At 41.9% G+C, this 22,627-nt stretch overlaps 2 pseudogenes; one reads left to right on the top strand and one right to left on the bottom strand.

Moving 5' to 3' along the window:
- Nucleotides 1-6,243: 6,243 nt before the first annotated feature.
- On the top strand, nucleotides 6,244-9,968 carry LOC101733583 (annotated as a pseudogene).
- A 1,527-nt stretch (nucleotides 9,969-11,495) lies between these two features.
- On the bottom strand, nucleotides 11,496-15,384 carry LOC108644521 (annotated as a pseudogene).
- Between the last annotated feature and the right edge of the window lie 7,243 nt (nucleotides 15,385-22,627).

The raw sequence follows: 22,627 nt of genomic DNA, 5'->3' as shown, positions 1-22,627 counted from the left end.
TCTCCAAAATACACAATTATAACTTAATTAGACTTTCTTAGTAGCGATCTACTGATAAACTTACAAGATTCGATAAACCGAAGCTGGGAGGCCGCAACGATGTGGTTTTTAACTCCTGAGTGTAGCTATTGACAGTAATACAGAGAAGGCTTCCTTCCATACATATAGTGTAGTATATAATATATATATTTTCCATCCTTTATAAAGCACTTCGCATGGCATAAACAGATATCAAACAAGCCTTTATTCAGACATAATAATCTAGTGACTGGTTGATCGCTGTGGGGTACCGGTGTTCACATAAACCAATCTAGAAGGAGGAATAGATTCCTGTCGACCGTCAGGATAGTGAAAGAAGCGAGAGTGCATGGCGGTTAAATAGTAAGAAAACGAAACTTATTAGTCCGAATCAGTGCACACTCGTGTCATTTGGAGCATGTAGCATTAATCCCTAAGTGTAGATAGTACTATATTATATAGTGAGTATCGCAGAGTACCCTATGCTGCATATCAGGCAATGTGGTTGGTTTAACCCTGAGAAAACCTTTTGGGCTGAAGTGATGATTAGATGGATAGTGACATGTTGTGCTGTGGAGTTAGGTGGGTATTGAGGACTGGTTGTGTTCTGTGGTTTAGAAATAATTGCAACCAATGGTTGCGCTTGTGAGATGAAATTAATTAATGACTGGTTGTGCTATGGGTTGCCGGTTCCGTATAAAATGTCCGTCATGATGTTGATAGGTGCAAACTGACGTGACTGATTGAGGATTGTGGAGCTGACAGCTAAAGGATGTGATCTGCGCATTGCTTGGTTTGGTTAGCTATAAATGGACGATGAATTAGTTTTGAAGGCATTAGTTATGATATAATCTAGCATAGAGTGACTCTTGGGCCTAATTAAGTTATATAAAATAAAAGTGGCTAGGATTATGATGATTAGGTATACTTAATTAGCCAACCATAAAAAACCTGAATTAGGATTGCGTGGACACTAGATGATATAGATGGGAGTGACTTGGTTGTGGGCTGAGTGTTGAGCTTTATGTTGCCTTATAGGTGACTGGTTAGTGTCATGGGAATAGTTATAGTGGAGGGTGTAAACATTAATATATATATCTCAACCACAGGGTGAGTGTGATTAGGTATATAGTTTTACGTGGCTCTGATATGTGTGTTAAGGTGATAAATATAAATGTATGGTAAAAAAATCGCACAAGTAGAGATATTTATGTATTTGGTTGCTATGAGGAGTAGAGATATTCCTCACTAGAATATGTAATTAGAGAGATTAATCAGAAGTGAATGAGTAGCTTATCTGGTAGCTATGGCTTGTTCTTGCTATATACAGTGTCTGTTGTGGTTTGTGCATGGTTTAATAAAAGAGAAGAACTTGTGGGGTGAGTGATTATGTGTTTTTGTTTAAAGGTTGTAAAGGTGCTTTTAAAAGCAACAAAAATGTCTTTATTTCATCATACTATTCACTTGTGCTGTGTCATATATTGAGTGGATGGCGAACGGAATCTAGGTTCAGTACTTTATGGCATAATATGTATATATGGGAGAGTCTACTTATACTACACCTCTAAGGAATGTGAATACGCTTGTAATGTCGTAACTCTCGATGAAATTTATCTGAGATCAGTACCAGACTACATATATGGCCATACTGAATGCTAGCGATAGTGGGTGGGTCTACTTATGCTTATGGAGTAGAGAATGCAGCAGTACTAGATTACAATCTCTTGGTGGTAGAAGGTGAGAAGGACAGTTTGTGTGTCTAGGCAAGTTAACTGATTTGTTGCCCCCTGCGCTTCCACTTTAGTTGCCTTATGTTAAGCCTTAGCCTGAGAGAAATACTAGCAATCGGGTGAGAGTGCTTGTTTTAACATATAAATGTTAGCAAATTTATGTAGAGCGTGCTCGGAGGTACTGCTCCATGTCATGGTGCTCTCAAATTCTATATAGAATAACCTCGATGTGACATGTTTGTGGAGATTTAGTTGCCCGCGTATGTGAGTCATATATCTTAAGAGCTAGTATGACGGTAGTTGTTGTATTGCGTTTCCAATACACCTGTCTACGAGATATATATTGTCTCGTGTATTGCGTTGCGTGGAAAGAAGTCCTGATATATATCAGAGTATATAAATGTTGTGAGGTAGCGATGATATTTCTTGAATGTCTCGTGCTATTGGTCAGGCATATTTTGTGTGACTGGTTGTGGGTATGTGTGAGTATAAATGAGAAGAAATGGGATAGAGTGGGTGAATGTAGTGGAGTGACTGGTTGTGCTATGGGTTAGGTTAAATTGAGTGCCTGTTTATAATGTTAGTAGGTTCAGTTGTGAGACCGATTGGGCTGTGGGTGAGCAATAGAGGAATAAATGGTTGTGCTGTTAGTTAGGTATATTTGAGAGACTTTGAATTTGAGATGTTTGTTTGTGGTGTGGGTTAGGTTTCATTGAGAGAATGGTTGGGCGGTGGGTATAGTATATTGGAGTGACTGGTTGTGTTATGGGTTAGGTACATTTGAGTTACTGTTTATGATGTTGGTAGTTGTATTTGAGTGACTGGTTATGCTGTGAGTTATGTCGATTGGATTAACTGGTTGTGCTGTGAATTAGGTATTTTTGAGAAACTAATGTTGGTGTATTTGATTGACTAGTTATGATTTTGGTAAGTACAACTGATAGACTGATAAATGATAAATAGTGGAGTGACTGGATGTGCTGTGGGTTATGTATAATTAAAATACTGGTTGAGGAGAGGGTGACATCTAGTGGACCAACTGTGCTGCTGATGAGGTACATTTGAAAGACTCTTTGTGCTGTGGGTTAGGTATTACTGAGAGAATGGATGTTCTATGGCAGTGCTGTCCAACTGGCGGCCCTCGACCCCCCTCTGTGTGGTCCCCCACCTGTCTGGCTGCTTTGATGGCTTACCTTTGTGTAAGCATTAAATGGTATCAGTACTGTGATTAACTGGCCCCCCTGCATGGTTCACACCTCAGATTCAGGCTGTAACCCCCTGTATTGTTTAAAAATGTAATCCCCTGTGTTGTTCACACCTTTTAATCCCTGCATTGTTCACCCCCTGCAGTGTTCACACCTCAGGCTCAGGCTGTAATCACCCACATTGTTCCCCTGTTCACACCTCAGACTGTAGGAACAGTAGAAACCCACAAATAAACCCTGCACACTACAAAAAGAACATATACTGAGGTGATACTGCAATGAAAAAGTTTTTTAATATATATTTATTGTGCAGACTGTAGGAGCAGTGCCAGCATTTTGTTACTATAGGCTGCCTGTGTGTACCATACATAGGGCAGGCAGAGTATGGCACACACAGGCAACATAGGACAGGCAGAGTATGGAACACACAGGCAGGGTAGGGCAGGCAGAGTATGGCACACACAGGCAGCATAGGGCAGGCAGAGTATGTCACACACAGGCAGCATAGGGCAGGCAGAGTATGGCACACACAGGCAGGGTAGGGAAGGCAGAGTATGGTAGGTTTTTGCTGTACTACAACCATTAATATGGGTATGGTCATGTGATAACAGGGGTTTGGTTTCAAGTGGGTGTAGTTTAAAAGGGGGAGTGGTCAAAACTGGCTTAAATTATCGGCCCTCCACCACGTAGGCCAGAAAAATTCCGGCCCTCGGTACCCCAGAAGTTGGACAGCACTGTTCTATGGAATAGATCTCGTGGAGTGACCTGTTATGCTGTGGGTTTTGTATATTTTTGGTTGTGGTGTGGGTTAGATACATTTGAGTTTTTGATTTGACTGCTTGTGCTGTGGTTAAGATACAGGGATTGACTGGTTGAGCTGTTGGTGAGGTACAACTGAGAAGACTGATTGTGCTGTGGGTAAGGGTTAGTGGAGTGACTTTTTTATCTGTGGGTGAAGAAGATGTGGGAGAATGCTTCTTGCTGTGCTCTGAGTTAGATACATTCAGAAGAACAACTAACTCAGTGTGAAGTACATTTGAGAGCCTGATGGTGTTGTAGGTTAGGTTATTTTAAATTTGTGGTTGGGCTGTGGGTGAGATACACGTGAGACACAGATTGTACTGTGGGTGAGGTACATACGAGAGACTTTTGGGCTTTGGGTGAGGTACATTTAAGGAACTGGCTGTGCATGAAGAACAACTGATGGTTGTGCTAAAGGTGAAATAGTGGAGAGACTGGTTGTGTTGTAGGTGAGGTAGATATGAGAGACTGGTTGTGTTGTAGGTGAGGTAGATATGAGAGACTGGTTGTGTAGTAGGTGAGGTAGATATGAGAGACTGGTTGTGTAGGTGAGGTAGATATGAGAGACTGGTTGCTGTGTGAGAGGAACAGCTGAGTGACTGGTTGTGCTGTTGGTAATATACCAGTAAGAGACGGTGGTACTGAGTAAGGGACAGGCAAGAGGTTATTGCTTGGGAAGCTTTTTTTACATATTGTGCCATCAGTGCCTTAGTTTCCTCCTAGTTTACTTCATTTTATCACATGTGCTGTGACTCAGTGCATTTTATTTTGGTTAATTGCACAGTTAGCGAGCGAGTGGCGCCATATACAATTTAATCATGCCCATGTCATCTCCAGGCCCTGATTTTTTCCAGTAGTTAGAAACAAATTCTGCCATGGTAGCAGTGTTTCATGGCAAAAGTGGCCTGTTTGTCTTTATACTGTGAATATAACATCACCCGTAGTTATTGAGCCAATGTACAGGTGCTCCAAGTGTGCAGAAATACAACTTAATCCAGTTTATAAAAACTGCCTGGAAGGATGTGTATTTGTGTGCAAAAATCTTTGTTTGTTGTGTTGCCCTGGGATTGGAAGTAGGAGATTTTGTGGCCCAACTTACAGGGAAGACTCTTCCTACACAAGCCAATAGGAGCAGTCGTACAATCAGAATAAAATGATTCCATGACAAAGAACTGCCGACATGGCTGCCAGAAGAGGGATTCCGACTGAGAAGAAAAGTTCACTGTATTGTTTGGGCTACAAAAACCTGAAGTGCCAAGATATCGGAGTAACACGCACGCCAGAAAATGCTTGAAGAGCTGGAATGGAACAGACCTTGTGATTCTGATCTCTATACAAATCCACTATACTGTCTGCGCTCAGTCGTTTTGGCAAATAAATTGTTATGATACAATTTGTTTTAATTTGTTTTTATTTTTACTCAAACAAGGTTCAATTTTTCCCCTCACTGCCCCAAAATAGGACTAGAAGTCATAGCTTAGATCAGGAATCCTCCATATATTATTTACAGTGGGGATGGAGGGGATAATATCACGGTCACTACTGGCCAGCTGTAAGGTAATACAGGACTCATGTTTGTTATAAACACACAGAAACAGATTGTGTATGTGTAATGGCGCTTGTGACGCCTTAAAGGAGAATGCAAGTCAAAATTTAAAAAGCATACTGCCCAATAGTCCTCCTATTGTTTAGTAAAAACGCCACACTTTTGGCTCACCTAATCAAATATTTACTCAGTCACACTTAATTCACATTTTCTAGAACAGGCAGCCATCTCTAAAAAGGTATTCTTCCTTCCTTTCCCTCCTTGCTTCATACTGCACATGTGTTTCATTCCCTCCCCCCCCCTGCCAGATCCGTTCTGATTGGCTGGTGGGCATGTGTAGCTCAGAACAGGAGACAGGATCAAGTTACACACATGTGCATTGTTACTGGAGGCTGCAGCCTACAGGAAGGGGAGAGAGATTTCAGTGATGTCACTGTAGGCTTCACACTGCTGTAGGCTGCCAGCACCATATCTCAGAGAAGCAAGCAGGGATCTGGGAATTTAGATATGCAGTAAGTACGTAAAAAGAATGCCTTTAGACTTACTTTTAATTTATATTAACCTTTTCCTTGTCCTTTAAGACCTCATTGCCAAGTCTAAAGCAGAAGAGGGCACTTTTGAGTATTCTATTGAACCCTTGCTAGTTACACCTGAATAGCTCAAGGTACACTGGCCAATAGAGGCAGCTGATTCATTCAAATAAAAATCCAGTTGGCCAAGTACTGCCCCCTACAGGGGTGTACGTGTGGTCAAAACCTCTGTGCCATATGAGAACAAGTCCATTCTAGGGGCTGATTGCAGATAGTTTCTATTTACCCCATGCTTGCCTAGGTGTTGCCCCTGCATTCACCCTACAGTTCAGCGGCTCCCTGGCTGCCATGCTGCAGTGCCTGTAGGTTTTTGGATTGCCGTGTTTAATAGGCAGTGCCTTTAGGTTTTTGGTTGCCGTGTTTAATAGGTATTTCTCCATGCCTGCTAATGTACTTGTCCATGTATTGCTTTCCAGGTCAGAAGAAGAGCAGATCAATAATATCATGGACAAGCTTTTCGTCCTGTTTGGAGTGGAAATCCTTAAGAAAATACCTGGTCGAGTTTCCACAGATGTGGATGCCCGGTGTGTACCATGCTGTTCCTCTGTGCTGCTTTTTCCTGGATTTTATCAATATTAAAACTTAGTTTGGGTTATTTTTGTGTATAGTTGTATGTGAAATACAAGAAGGTACAAGTTAAGAGTTTCTGCAGACATTCTGTATAGGCAAATTCACATTATGACAAAGATCTATAGTATCCCCTGTACAAGGTCAGGACATGTTAAAGCTGGAGACTTACTCCCAACTGTTCATGTGTCTGACTTTATACCGCTTCACTTTGGCCAGGAGACCGACTCCTTGTTTTTTGGAAGGGGATTATAGCACAATAGGAGGGCTGGGAGTTGAAGAAAGAATGTGACCAGCCAGCTCAAGACCGCAGCAGTCATGGCACACTAGATGTGCCCTATTGAAATGGTGGTTACAAATAACGTAGGTAATAAATGCAGAATCTACAGGGAAAAAGTTGGACTTTTGGTTGCATGCATTGTACGCCATAAACTGAACCATCATTTGCAGATGTTAATTGCTTAGCAAGCCAGTGGTTTGAAATCTATAACCATACAGGGGGCAATATTCCCTGCTGACTCAGTGAGCAGGTCAATTGCCTGTGTATAGGATCAAATGATGGCCCCCCAAATTATATCTGGTCAGGCTGGAAAATGCTACCAGGTGAGGACTGAATAAGGCCATAGATGCAGACTTACACTGATGGGCTGTACAGGCACCACATGTGATCGGATCCTTGGCTGGACTAGCCAACTAGCTGTACATTTTGTTTGTATCCTGCATTTTCACTGGATCAGATTTCTAAAAGTAGAAGCAAAATATTGGGTGGGCAGCCCCCAGTGAATATAAGCACCTATCTGATACCCCAGGCTGGTTCCCCTGGTCGCTAAAATCTGACTGCCCTGGGCACCTGTGTAGGGGCACAATATTGTCATGTTCTTATTCTTTCAGGATCTTCTCTGTTCCGGGTGCACAGGCTCAGTAGCAGCAGTGATGCTACAGGGGGCCAGGCCTTGTTTCGGAGGCATGGAGGGGCCCGACACATAGCAACTGCAAGCCCTATCCAGCTACTCCTCCATTCCCCACAACTTGCTTTGGGACAGGAGAGTGCCCAGAGAGGGGGATATTCTCTACAGCTATAGTTAAAGCAGACATTGCAGTCTGGGCCCCCTGTCCCCTGGTGACCACAGTCTGCTTTCTCTATAGTTATGCCATTGCTCAGTAAAGTGAAAAAGGGTACGTAGAAGCTAAAAGCTGGCTTTTTGCCGGTCTGTGGTGCTCTTACAGAAGTACGCTGGGCCGGTGCACATTTCAGCAACCAGGAGTACTGGCCTGGGGTGTCAGGCAGCCCCCAGTAATTTTTAATTGCTTATCTAACATTTAGCACCCCCAGTGATTTATAGAGCTTTAATGTTAATTCCTACTTCCTATCAGTCGGACAAAATGTCTCTGTACATTGATTCCAGCTGTACTTTGCTCCAGTCCAGAGATCAGCTGAGCTGAACATGGCTATCCCAGCAGTACCAGAGAGCAGTTCTATATATTTTTGTGCTGCTGTTTGTGATCCTGACATCCTTTTGTTTGCACAGGCTATCTTTCGATAAAGATGGAATGGTGAAGCGTGCAAAGCGCCTTATAGCTCTCTACAAGGAAGCTGGAATTGATAAAGAGAGGATCCTGATCAAGCTTTCTTCAACATGGGAGGGAATCCAAGCTGGCAAGTAAGAAAACCATTTGGAATTGACATTTGGAATTTCTAATTGCTGTAGTCCTTTGTAATTAAATGCCCTTTGCCTTTCTCAAAGGAGTGTAGGGCAGGGGTGCAAAGTGCAAAAAAATTGCACCCTGTCCTGCACATCTCTGAGTTTCCACAGGCCTTTGCCCCCCATAGTGCAGTGCTGCCTGTGTTTGAGGTAAGGGGAAGCAAATAGGCATACCCCCACCATCCCCTAACTTATGCAGCCCACAATGTACTGCCTGGCAACAGTTACCAGTTGTGATTTAGTTTTGATTGTTCTAGTGCATCATTTGGAGATTCTCTATATGTTCTCTGAGAAATACAGTTTATTCTTTACAAGACTAAATGATGCAAGTAACCTGTTTTCCATGGCGCCTCCTGCAGGATTCTTGAGGAAGAATATGGCATTCACTGCAACATGACCCTGCTGTTCTCCTTTGCCCAGGCAGTGGCATGTGCTGAGGCTGGCGTTACACTCTTTTCTCCATTCGTGGGTAGGATACTGGACTGGCATGTAGCAAACTCTGATAAGAAGAGCTACGAGCCTTCAGAAGATCCAGGTATTTACCCAGTGTTTCTAACATTACAATAAAAATTTGCTTTAAACTTCAGTAAACTTTTAGGATCCAAGATTGCTTTGTCTGTATTACTGCCTGGTTTGTAGTCACAACAGTTTACTTATCCTGTGTGCCATAAGCCTCTATAAGAGACTGTCATTGGAATAAACCTAGAATCTTTCAGGTTTCAGAAAGATATGATAAAATATTTTTAAATAAAAGCTCCAGTTAAATGTTCTAGTTTAAAACCCTACCAGAGAATGAGAGCAAACAATGTGATTTTTCTTTAGGTGTAAAAAGTGTTGCCAAAATCTACAACTACTACAAAAAATTTGGCTACAAAACCATTGTGATGGGGGCATCCTTTAGGAACACCGGCGAAATCAAAGCTCTGACTGGATGTGATTATCTCACCATCTCCCCCAAACTGCTCGGTGAGCTGGCCAAAGACAGCAGCAAACTCACCCCAGTGCTTACAGTCAAAGAGGGTAAGTTTGATCCCTTTGCTCCTTCTCTGCAATCACAGAATGATTGCATGGAAATAGCGCTGTTACAGTGAAATAGCCTAAAGGGTTTCTGTGCAACATGTCACTAAGTACTTCTGTGGATCTATAAGGGCAGTAAGGTTCTGTGAGCTGGTCTCCCATGTGAAAGGGAATTTGTGCGCAAGCACGGATATAATTATGTACAAGACTTAGATACGTTATAAAGTGGCACAGAGAGTAACCAAATGTGTAGCACTAATAAAATACAACTGTCCCACAAACTATGCTTCTAACAGAAATTGCAAGCCAATGTGGTCTCTTAGCAATGGGTATGTTTTTTTTTTTTGAGTGCCATTATTGTCATTATTTCACATTTAGTTATGTATTGTATTGATTTGTAGCCCAGGCAAGTAACCTAGAGAAAGTGCACTTGGGAGGAAAAAGATTTCCGGTGGCTGCACAACGAACACCAAATGGCAGTGGAGAAACTGTCCAATGGGATCAGGAAATTTGCCATTGATGCTATTAAGTTGGAGAAGATGTTAAAGGTCAGTAATGAACTGTGTATTTATGTTTTTGTATTTGTTTTTTTTCTACAAAGTTGCTGCCAAGGCTCCTTACCCACTGCAGTATTTGCCAGTTTCATTGAATCTGTCTGGAAGGTTACAAGGAGAATACGTTCTAATGAGCCATTTCATCTTGGCATAGAGTGCAACCATGACCAAGTGTTAATGCACAATGGCTTCCTGCTTGGCACCTCTAACAGAAAGTCTTTGTGCCAGAGACTCTAATTTAATTTGCTGCTGTTCCAAGGAATTAAAGCAAACATGCATACAGTTCAACCAATCTCAGGCCTGCATGTTCCTGAGCCTATCCCTCCCTGAGCTTATGGCTTTCCTGATGTTGGTGATGGGAATTGGCTCTGACTTTCCACTTCACCTGTTTTATTGTTGAAAATGACTTTACATTTGCAAAAGTGTTCTGCCAAAGAAAACCACACGCAGGGTGGAAGGCACTTAAGTCTCCTGCTTTATCCGATATAATGTAAATGTACATTTACTGCATTTAAATGAAGGCACATACAAATAATGTAAAGGGGAACACAAGAAGCAGCACAGTAATTATGTATTATACAGACGGGGCAGACACTGGACAATTTCAAAGAAATTTCAGAGATACAATTCCCGCTCCTGTGTGCCATTGCTAGGTTAGAGGGTTACTGCAGTGACCAGAAGGAGGTTGATTTATATGAGATTACTCAGGGCTACAAGATAATCCCACCACTTCTGTTTTCAAATAGTGGATTTTCAAAAACATGTTATTATAATCTGTTTGAAAAGACTGCTAATTTCTATACAGCTATGATTTTCCCTCACAAATGGATGATAATATACCCTACTTTGGAAATCCAGTATTTCTAAACAAGGCAGGGTTCTCTGAATTCATAGCAAATGTATCAGAGGGGATTTCCAAGTGTCCATGACTTTGATGGGTCCAACCTAATATTGGGGTACTAATGTCCAGGCATCTCTGTACTTGGTACCGCTGCATTAGCAAAATCCTCTGAAGCTATATCCATATAGTAGATGAATGCATATGTATGTATGGTGGCACTAGGCTTTTGACTGGTCCAAATTTCCACATTAAAGCTCACTCACTAATGTCTTCAAGGTACATCTGCTCACTGACGGGGACACAGACCATAGATTAGAGGATTTTGCTAATGCAGCGGTACCAAGTACAGAGATGCCTGGACATTAGTACCCCAATATTAGGTTGGACCAATCAAAGTCATGGACACTTGGAAATCCCCTCTGATACATTTGCTATGAATTCAGAGAACCCTGCCTTGTTTAGAAATACTGGATTTCCAAAGTAGGGTATATTATCATCCATTTGTGAGGGAAAATCATAGCTGTATAGAAATTAGCAGTCTTTTCAAACAGATTATAATAACATGCTTTTGAAAATCCACTATTTGAAAACAGAAGTGGTGGGATTATCTTGTAGCCCTGAGTAATCTCATATAAATCAACCTCCTTCTGGTCACTGCAGTAACCCTCTAACCTAGCAATGTCACACAGGAGCGGGAATTGTATCTCTGAAATTTCTTTGAAATTGTCCAGTGTCTGCCCCGTCTGTATAATACATAATTACTGTGCTGCTTCTTGTGTTCCCCTTTACATTATTTGTATGTGCCTTCATTTAAATGCAGTAAATGTACATTTACATTATATCGGATAAAGCAGGAGACTTAAGTGCCTTCCACCCTGCGTGTGGTTTCTTTGCAGAACACTTTTGCAAATGTAAAGTCATTTTCAACAATAAAACAGGTGAAGTGGAAAGTCAGAGCCAATTCCCATCACCAACATCAGGAAAGCCATAAGCTCAGGGAGGGATAGGCTCAGGAACATGCAGGCCTGAGATTGGTTGAACTGTATGCATGTTTGCTTTAATTCCTTGGAACAGCAGCAAATTAAATTAGAGTCTCTGGCACAAAGACTTTCTGTTAGAGGTGCCAAGCAGGAAGCCATTGTGCATTAACACTTGGTCATGGTTGCACTCTATGCCAAGATGAAATGGCTCATTAGAACGTATTCTCCTTGTAACCTTCCAGACAGATTCAATGAAACTGGCAAATACTGCAGTGGGTAAGGAGCCTTGGCAGCAACTTTGTAGAAAAAAAACAATACAAAAACATAAATACACAGTTCATTACTGACCTTTAACATCTTCTCCAACTTAATAGCATCAATGGCAAATTTCCTGATCCCATTGGACAGTTTCTCCACTGCCATTTGGTGTTCGTTTGCAGCCACCGGAAATCTTTTTCCTCCCAAGTGCACTTTCTCTAGGTTACTTGCCTGGGCTACAAATCAATACAATACATAACTAAATGTGAAATAATGACAATAATGGCACTCAAAAAAAAAAAACATACCCATTGCTAAGAGACCACATTGGCTTGCAATTTCTGTTAGAAGCATAGTTTGTGGGACAGTTGTATTTTATTAGTGCTACACATTTGGTTACTCTCTGTGCCACTTTATAACGTATCTAAGTCTTGTACATAATTATATCCGTGCTTGCGCACAAATTCCCTTTCACATGGGAGACCAGCTCACAGAACCTTACTGCCCTTATAGATCCACAGAAGTACTTAGTGACATGTTGCACAGAAACCCTTTAGGGCTATTTCAACTTTAACAGCGCTAATTTCCATGCAATCATTCTGTGATTGCAGAAGAAGGAGCAAAGGGATCAAACTTACCCTCTTTGACTGTAAGCACTGGGGGTGAGTTTGCTGCTGTCTTTGGCCAGCTCACCGAGCAGTTGGGGGAGGATGGTGAGATAATCACATCCAGTCAGAGCTTTGATTTCGCCGGTGTTCCTAAAGGATGCCCCCATCACAATGGTTTTGTAGCCAAATTTTTTGTAGTAGTTGTAGATTTTGGCAACACTTTTTACACCTAAAGAAAAATCACATTGTTTGCTCTCATTCTCTGGTAGGGTTTTAAACTAGAACATTTAACTGGAGCTTTTATTTAAAAATATTTTATCATATCTTTCTGAAACCTGAAAGATTCTAGGTTTATTCCAATGACAGTCTCTTATAGAGGCTTATGGCACACAGGATAAGTAAACTGTTGTGACTACAAACCAGGCAGTAATACAGACAAAGCAATCTTGGATCCTAAAAGTTTACTGAAGTTTAAAGCAAATTTTTATTGTAATGTTAGAAACACTGGGTAAATACCTGGATCTTCTGAAGGCTCGTAGCTCTTCTTATCAGAGTTTGCTACATGCCAGTCCAATATCCTACCCACGAATGGAGAAATGAGTGTAACGCCAGCCTCAGCACATGCCACTGCCTGGGCAAAGGAGAACAGCAGGGTCATGTTGCAGTGAATGCCATATTCTTCCTCAAGAATCCTGCAGGAGGCGCCATGGAAAACAGGTTACTTGCATCATTTAGTCTTGTAAAGAATAAACTGTATTTCTCAGAGAACATATAGAGAATCTCCAAATGATGCACTAGAACAATCAAAACTAAATCACAACTGGTAACTGTTGCCAGGCAGTACATTGTGGGCTGCATAAGTTAGGGGATGGTGGGGGTATGCCTATTTGCTTCCCCTTACCTCAAACACAGGCAGCACTGCACTATGGGGGGCAAAGGCCTGTGGAAACTCAGAGATGTGCAGGACAGGGTGCAATTTTTTGCACTTTGCACCCCTGCCCTACACTCCTTTGAGAAAGGCAAAGGGCATTTAATTACAAAGGACTACAGCAATTAGAAATTCCAAATGTCAATTCCAAATGGTTTTCTTACTTGCCAGCTTGGATTCCCTCCCATGTTGAAGAAAGCTTGATCAGGATCCTCTCTTTATCAATTCCAGCTTCCTTGTAGAGAGCTATAAGGCGCTTTGCACGCTTCACCATTCCATCTTTATCGAAAGATAGCCTGTGCAAACAAAAGGATGTCAGGATCACAAACAGCAGCACAAAAATATATAGAACTGCTCTCTGGTACTGCTGGGATAGCCATGTTCAGCTCAGCTGATCTCTGGACTGGAGCAAAGTACAGCTGGGATCAATGTACAGAGACATTTTGTCCGACTGATAGGAAGTAGGAATTAACATTAAAGCTCTATAAATCACTGGGGGTGCTAAATGTTAGATAAGCAATTAAAAATTACTGGGGGCTGCCTGACACCCCAGGCCAGTACTCCTGGTTGCTGAAATGTGCACCGGCCCAGCGTACTTCTGTAAGAGCACCACAGACCGGCAAAAAGCCAGCTTTTAGCTTCTACGTACCCTTTTTCACTTTACTGAGCAATGGCATAACTATAGAGAAAGCAGACAGTGGTCACCAGGGGACAGGGAGGCCCAGACCGCAATGTCTGCTTTAACTATAGCTGTAGAGAATATCCCCCTCTCTGGGCACTCTCCTGTCCCAAAGCAAGTTGTGGGGAATGGAGGAGTAGTTGGATAGGGCTTGCAGTTGCTATGTGTCGGGCCCCTCCATGCCTCCGAAACAAGGCCTGGCCCCCTGTAGCATCACTGCTGCTACTGAGCCTGTGCACCCGGAACAGAGAAGATCCTGAAAGAATAAGAACATGACAATATTGTGCCCCTACACAGGTGCCCAGGGCAGTCAGATTTTAGCGACCAGGGGAACCAGCCTGGGGTATCAGATAGGTGCTTATATTCACTGGGGGCTGCCCACCCAATATTTTGCTTCTACTTTTAGAAATCTGATCCAGTGAAAATGCAGGATACAAACAAAATGTACAGCTAGTTGGCTAGTCCATCCAAGGATCCGATCACATGTGGTGCCTGTACAGCCCATCAGTGTAAGTCTGCATCTATGGCCTTATTCAGTCCTCACCTGGTAGCATTTTCCAGCCTGACCAGATATAATTTGGGGGGCCATCATTTGATCCTATACACAGGCAATTGACCTGCTCACTGAGTCAGCAGGGAATATTGCCCCCTGTATGGTTATAGATTTCAAACCACTGGCTTGCTAAGCAATTAACATCTGCAAATGATGGTTCAGTTTATGGCGTACAATGCATGCAACCAAAAGTCCAACTTTTTTCCCTGTAGATTCTGCATTTATTACCTACGTTATTTGTAACCACCATTTCAATAGGGCACATCTAGTGTGCCATGACTGCTGCGGTCTTGAGCTGGCTGGTCACATTCTTTCTTCAACTCCCAGCCCTCCTATTGTGCTATAATCCCCTTCCAAAAAACAAGGAGTCGGTCTCCTGGCCAAAGTGAAGCGGTATAAAGTCAGACACATGAACAGTTGGGAGTAAGTCTCCAGCTTTAACATGTCCTGACCTTGTACAGGGGATACTATAGATCTTTGTCATAATGTGAATTTGCCTATACAGAATGTCTGCAGAAACTCTTAACTTGTACCTTCTTGTATTTCACATACAACTATACACAAAAATAACCCAAACTAAGTTTTAATATTGATAAAATCCAGGAAAAAGCAGCACAGAGGAACAGCATGGTACACACCGGGCATCCACCTCTGTGGAAACTCGACCAGGTATTTTCTTAAGGATTTCCACTCCAAACAGGACGAAAAGCTTGTCCATGATATTATTGATCTGCTCTTCTTCTGACCTGGAAAGCAATACATGGACAAGTACATTAGCAGGCATGGAGAAATACCTATTAAACACGGCAACCAAAAACCTAAAGGCACTGCCTATTAAACACGGCAATCCAAAAACCTACAGGCACTGCAGCATGGCAGCCAGGGAGCCGCTGAACTGTAGGGTGAATGCAGGGGCAACACCTAGGCAAGCATGGGGTAAATAGAAACTATCTGCAATCAGCCCCTAGAATGGACTTGTTCTCATATGGCACAGAGGTTTTGACCACACGTACACCCCTGTAGGGGGCAGTACTTAGCCAACTGGATTTTTTATTTGAATGAATCAGCTACCTCTATTGGCCAGTGTACCTTGAGCTATTCAGGTGTAACTAGCAAGGGTTCAATAGAATACTCAAAAGTGCCCTCTTCTGCTTTAGACTTGGCAATGAGGTCTTAAAGGACAAGGAAAAGTTAATATAAATTAAAAGTAAGTCTAAAGGCATTCTTTTTACGTACTTACTGCATATCTAAATTCCCAGATCCCTGCTTGCTTCTCTGAGATATGGTGCTGGAAGCCTACAGCAGTGTGAAGCCTACAGTGACATCACTGAAATCTCTCTCCCCTTCCTGTAGGCTGCAGCCTCCAGTAACAATGCACATGTGTGTAACTTGATCCTGTCTCCTGTTCTGAGCTACACATGCCCACCAGCCAATCAGAACGGATCTGGCAGGGGGGGGGGAATGAAACACATGTGCAGTATGAAGCAAGGAGGGAAAGGAAGGAAGAATACCTTTTTAGAGATGGCTGCCTGTTCTAGAAAATGTGAATTAAGTGTGACTGAGTAAATATTTGATTAGGTGAGCCAAAAGTGTGGCGTTTTTACTAAACAATAGGAGGACTATTGGGCAGTATGCTTTTTAAATTTTGACTTGCATTCTCCTTTAAGGCGTCACAAGCGCCATTACACATACACAATCTGTTTCTGTGTGTTTATAACAAACATGAGTCCTGTATTACCTTACAGCTGGCCAGTAGTGACCGTGATATTATCCCCTCCATCCCCACTGTAAATAATATATGGAGGATTCCTGATCTAAGCTATGACTTCTAGTCCTATTTTGGGGCAGTGAGGGGAAAAATTGAACCTTGTTTGAGTAAAAATAAAAACAAATTAAAACAAATTGTATCATAACAATTTATTTGCCAAAACGACTCAACAGTATAGTGGATTTGTATAGAGATCAGAATCACAAGGTCTGTTCCATTCCAGCTCTTCAAGCATTTTCTGGCGTGCGTGTTACTCGGATATCTTGGCACTTCAGGTTTTTGTAGCCCAAACAATACAGTGAACTTTTCTTCTCAGTCAGAATCCCTCTTCTGGCAGCCATGTCGGCAGTTCTTTGTCATGGAGTCATTTTATTCTGATTGTACGACTGCTCCTATTGGCTTGTGTAGGAAGAGTCTTCCCTGTAAGTTGGGCCACAAAATCTCCTACTTCCAATCCCAGGGCAACACAACAAACAATGATTTTTGCACACAAATACACATCCTTCCAGGCAGTTTCTATAAAGTGGATTTAGTTGTATTTCTGCACACTTGGAGCACCTGTACATTGGCTCAATAACTACGGGTGATGTTATATTCACAGTATAAAGACAAACAGGCCACTTAAACAATTGCCATGAAACACTGCTACCATGGCAGGATTTGTTTCTAACTACTGGAAAAAATCAGGGCCTGGAGATGACATGGGCATGATTAAATTGTATATGGCGCCACTCGCTCGCTAACTGTGCAATTAACGAAAATAAAATGCACCGAGTCACAGCACATGTGATAAAATGAAGTAAACTAGGAGGAAACTAAGGCACTGATGGCACAATATGTAAAAAAAGCTTCCCAAGCAATAACCTCTTGCCTGTCCCTTACTCAGTACCACCTGTCTCTTACTGGTATATTACCAACAGCACAACCAGTCACTCAGCTGTTCCTCTCACACAGCAACCAGTCTCTCATATCTACCTCACCTACGACACAACCAGTCTCTCATATCTACCTCACCTACGACACAACCAGTCTCTCATATCTACCTCACCTACAACACAACCAGTCTCTCATATCTACCTCACCTACAACACAACCAGTCTCTCCACTATTTCACCTTTAGCACAACCATCAGTTGTTCTTCATGCACAGCCAGTTCCTTAAATGTACCTCACCCAAAGCCCAAAAGTCTCTCGTATGTACCTCACCCACAGTACAATCTGTGTCTCACGTGTATCTCACCCACAGCCCAACCACAAATTTAAAATAACCTAACCTACAACACCATCAGGCTCTCAAATGTACTTCACACTGAGCAAAACCTTAGTTGTTCTTCTGAATGTATCTAACTCAGAGCACAGCAAGAAGCATTCTCCTACATCTTCTTCACCCACAGATAAAAAAGTCACTCCACTAACCCTTACCCACAGCACAATCAGTCTTCTCAGTTGTGCCTCACCAACAGCTCAACCAGTCAATCCCTGTATCTTAACCACAGCACAAGCAGTCAAATCAAAAACTCAAATGTATCTAACCCACACCACAACCAAAAATATACAAAACCCACAGCATAACAGGTCACTCCACGAGATCTATTCCATAGAACAGTGCTCTCCAACTTCTGGGGTACCGAGGGCCGGAATTTTTCCGGCCTACGTGGTGGAGGGCCGATAATTTAAGCCAGTTTTGACCACTCCCCCTTTTAAACTACACCCACTTGAAACCAAACCCCTGTTATCACATGACCATACCCATATTAATGGTTGTAGTACAGCAAAAACCTACCATACTCTGCCTTCCCTACCCTGCCTGTGTGTGCCATACTCTGCCTGCCCTATGCTGCCTGTGTGTGCCATACTCTGCCTGCCCTATGCTGCCTGTGTGTGCCATACTCTGCCTGCCCTACCCTGCCTGTGTGTTCCATACTCTGCCTGTCCTATGTTGCCTGTGTGTGCCATACTCTGCCTGCCCTATGTATGGCACACACAGGCAGCCTATAGTGACACAATGCTGGCACTGCTCCTACAGTCTGCACAATAAATATATATTAAAAAACTTTTTCATTGCAGTACCACCTCAGTATATGTTCTTTTTGTAGTGTGCAGGGTTTATTTGTGGGTTTCTACTGTTCCTACAGTCTGAGGTGTGAACAGGGGAACAATGTGGGTGATTACAGCCTGAGCCTGAGGTGTGAACACTGCAGGGGGTGAACAATGCAGGGATTAAAAGGTGTGAACAACACAGGGGATTACATTTTTAAACAATACAGGGGGTTACAGCCTGAATCTGAGGTGTGAACCATGCAGGGGGGGCAGTTAATCACAGTACTGATACCATTTAATGCTTACATAAAAGGTAAGCCATCAAAGCAGCCAGACAGGTGGGGGGCCACACAGAGGGGGGTCGAGGGCCGCCAGTTGGACAGCACTGCCATAGAACATCCATTCTCTCAGTAATACCTAACCCACAGCACAAAGAGTCTTTCGAATGTACCTCATCAGCAGCACAGTTGGTCCACTAGATGTCACCCTCTCCTCAACCAGTATTTTAATTATACATAACCCACAGCACATCCAGTCACTCCACTATTTATCATTTATCAGTCTATCAGTTGTACTTACCAAAATCATAACTAGTCAATCAAATACACCAACATTAGTTTCTCAAAAATGCCTAAACCACAGCACAACCAGTTAATCCAATCGACATAACTCACAGCATAACCAGTCACTCAAATACAACTACCAACATCATAAACAGTAACTCAAATGTACCTAACCCATAACACAACCAGTCACTCCAATATACTATACCCACCGCCCAACCATTCTCTCAATGAAACCTAACCCACACCACAAACAAACATCTCAAATTCAAAGTCTCTCAAATATACCTAACTAACAGCACAACCATTTATTCCTCTATTGCTCACCCACAGCCCAATCGGTCTCACAACTGAACCTACTAACATTATAAACAGGCACTCAATTTAACCTAACCCATAGCACAACCAGTCACTCCACTACATCTCACCCACATACTAACCATTTCTCATTTGTACCTCACACATACCACAACCAGTCACACAAATATGCCTGACCCATAGCACGAGACATTCAAGTAAATATCATGCACCTCACAACCATTTTCTCAATTATACCTAAGCCACACCACAACACAAATTGTACCTAAGAACAGCATAAACACTCACTCAAACCAGACACGCAACTAAATCTCACAAACATCCCCACAAGTATCTCAGTTACACCTAACTCAAGCCACACCTCAAATAAACCTAACCAAAAAACACCCAGTCATTCCACTATTCATAACACACAGCCCAATCAGTCTGCCTTGCAGTTTCACCTACAAACATTATAACCAACATGATGGTGATAGACACCATGTGCTCAGTGGAAATTGTATTATACACAGCTAGTACTGGTTATTTGTGTTAGTGAATTAAACATTATAAGCAGTTACTGAACTGTAGCTCACCCACAGCACAACCAGACATTCAACTAAATGTAATACACACCGCCACAAGTCTCTTAAATACACCTAAACCACACCACAACAAGCCATTCCAGAATGCATCCGCCAAATCCCCATCATTCTAGATCTCACCCACAGCCAAACTATTCTCTCAATTATACCAAACCCACACCACAACCAGGCTCTCTAATACACCTAACTCACACTCCACTAGATCTAACCCACAGCACAACCAGTCACCTATACAACATACAACACTCAGCACAACAAGTCACTCCACTATACATCTACCCACATCCCAATCAGTCTCTTAGTTGCACTTACCAACATCATAACCAGCCACTCAAATTGATATAACCTATAGCCCAAGAATCACTCTACTAGATTATACAAACTGCCAAACTATTCTCTCCATTATAGCTAACCAAACCACAACCAGTCACTCCATTAGCTGTCACTCACAGCCCAATCAGTCACTCAGTTGCACCTATCAACATCATGACCGGTCATTTATACGGACCCAACCAATAGCACAACCAGTCACTTAACTTAATTTAAACCACAGCACAACCAGTCCCTCCAATACACCTAACCCACAGCACAACCCGTCACTCCACTATACATCACCTTCAGCCCAAAAGGTTTCTCAGTTAAACCAACCAACATCCAAACCAGTCTCTCAAATGTATTTAACCTATAGCACAACCAGCCACTCCACTAGATCTCACCCACGGCCAAACTATTCTCTCTATTACACGTAACCCACAGCACAACCAGTCACTCCACTATACATAACTCAATCGTTGCGCACGTCTTTTTTGCCACGTACAGCTATTTTTTTTTGACACGCAGCATTTTCGCAATTTCGCAAATCTTTCGCCACTTTGTGAATCTTTTGAAAGATTCACAAATTTTCAAAACGAGACAGATTTGCTTATCACTACTGAGCTTCCGTACTGTACCAGAGATTCCTTCCTAATGTCACAAAGCAGTTTCTGTACTATTTATCATTATTTATACACTGCCTAGACATGACATATTTTCAATATTTTTTAAGAATGTTTTAATTGGAAACTTTGTCATATGCTTAAATTACCATTTTTTTTCAAAACTTTTGTAATTGTAATATATGCTTTCATAAGAGTCTTGGGTAGACTAATATCCAGGGTTGCAGTAATGTCCAGGGCTACAATTAGTTGTGTGTGTAAGTTTTGTATTATATTAAGTTCATTTAATGTTTTAAGTGTATTTTATTTGCTTTCTTTTGGCTGATTGCTTATACACGCAGATACGGGGCTGTGTGGTCATTTAAATCCCACTGATTAGCTAAAGCTAGATGTTAGTTAAATGATACTGATATTTTTATACTTTTGAATAACCCTCAACAGAGTTTAAGAAACCAATTCCTGTACTTAGTCACTCATCTATTTATTATGTTAAATTTAGAATCTATAAGAATATTAAAAGTGTTCTCTATCCTTTTCATTGTCTCTTGTCCTTACTTGTTGCACAAACCCAGGGCTGCCATAAAGGGGCAACGGGGAGGGCTCTGGGTATCATTTGTCCCTGTAGGGAGCATTGAGAATGGTTTGGTCTGGGTTAGCATTAAGCTCATAAGCTTGACTTCACACTTTTAGCTGTCAGAAGCTATATATGTACTTGCACAATACAATTATGGGATCCCTTATCTGAAAACCTGATATCCAGAAGCCCCAAATTATAGTCAGGCCATGTTCCATAGAGTCCTGTGTAAGCAAGTAATTCTATTTTTTAATTATTTCCCTTTTCTCTGTAATAATAAAACAGTAACTTATTCTTGATGGTAACTAAGTAGCATGAATCTATATTGGTGGAAAAAAGAAACCTATTTTAGGATTTAATGTTTCTTTAACATACAGTGATCAACATTATGGAAAGTCATAAGCAATCTGGATAATAGATCCTATGCACAGATTTGCCTTTTATATGTACATGCATTGTATGAGGAAGCCATAACTGTGACCATTATGTGACTTTAATCAAGCATTTATATCAACTTGGTGAAATGATATTATGAATTTCTTATTCGGTACACACAAGACATTTCCTTGCACATGTTTAGGTATTAACACTGGGGAGAGAATATTTTGCTTTGGATCTGTGTGTCTGTGACAGAAATGTTCAGCTTGCAGCAAAAGTCTATTTGGGGATTCTGGGAGCTGTAAATCCACTGTAAATTATATTGACAGTTTCCCTTTGGCTTCTCCTACCTACAAATACAGGAGCATGGGATGTATCTGGGCTTTGGTGTGTCCCCAGTTATTATGGATCTTATAGGGATGTATCTGTATCACAATAAAAGCTTTCCTGGCACAAACCCAACTGTTTATTACTAAACCTATGCCTGGCTGCTGCAGCTGTGACACATGGTTTTGGGGTAACACTGTGTAAACTATGTCTTCAACCAGTCAGTTGCATTGTCCCATCCCTAAGCCTGCTTCAGCCTAAGGTGATTGGCTGTCTCCTGTCACATGTTTAGCGTTATTGCTAGAGATCACAGCTCATTACCTGCTCTCTCTGTAAGTACATTTTTCAGCTAAATATTATAACTTTATGTTTATCATTCATTAATAGGGAGGAATTGCACATGTTGTAGCATTATTTATTTAGCAGCAGGCAGAGATTTCTGCACATTCCCTGTGCCATTGACAGTGCTAAAGAGCCAGGATGGCAGTTAATGACAGTTGGGCAGCAGCTTTATGGATGGAAATATTAAAACATATCAACACAAATGTGTAGGGATCTGTCAG

This window comes from Xenopus tropicalis, chromosome 4, assembly GCF_000004195.4.
Source record: "Xenopus tropicalis strain Nigerian chromosome 4, UCB_Xtro_10.0, whole genome shotgun sequence".
Classification (NCBI taxonomy): Eukaryota; Metazoa; Chordata; class Amphibia; order Anura; family Pipidae; genus Xenopus; species Xenopus tropicalis.
Note: the sequence above shows the minus strand (reverse complement) of the source record. Positions and strands in the feature narration are given on the sequence as shown.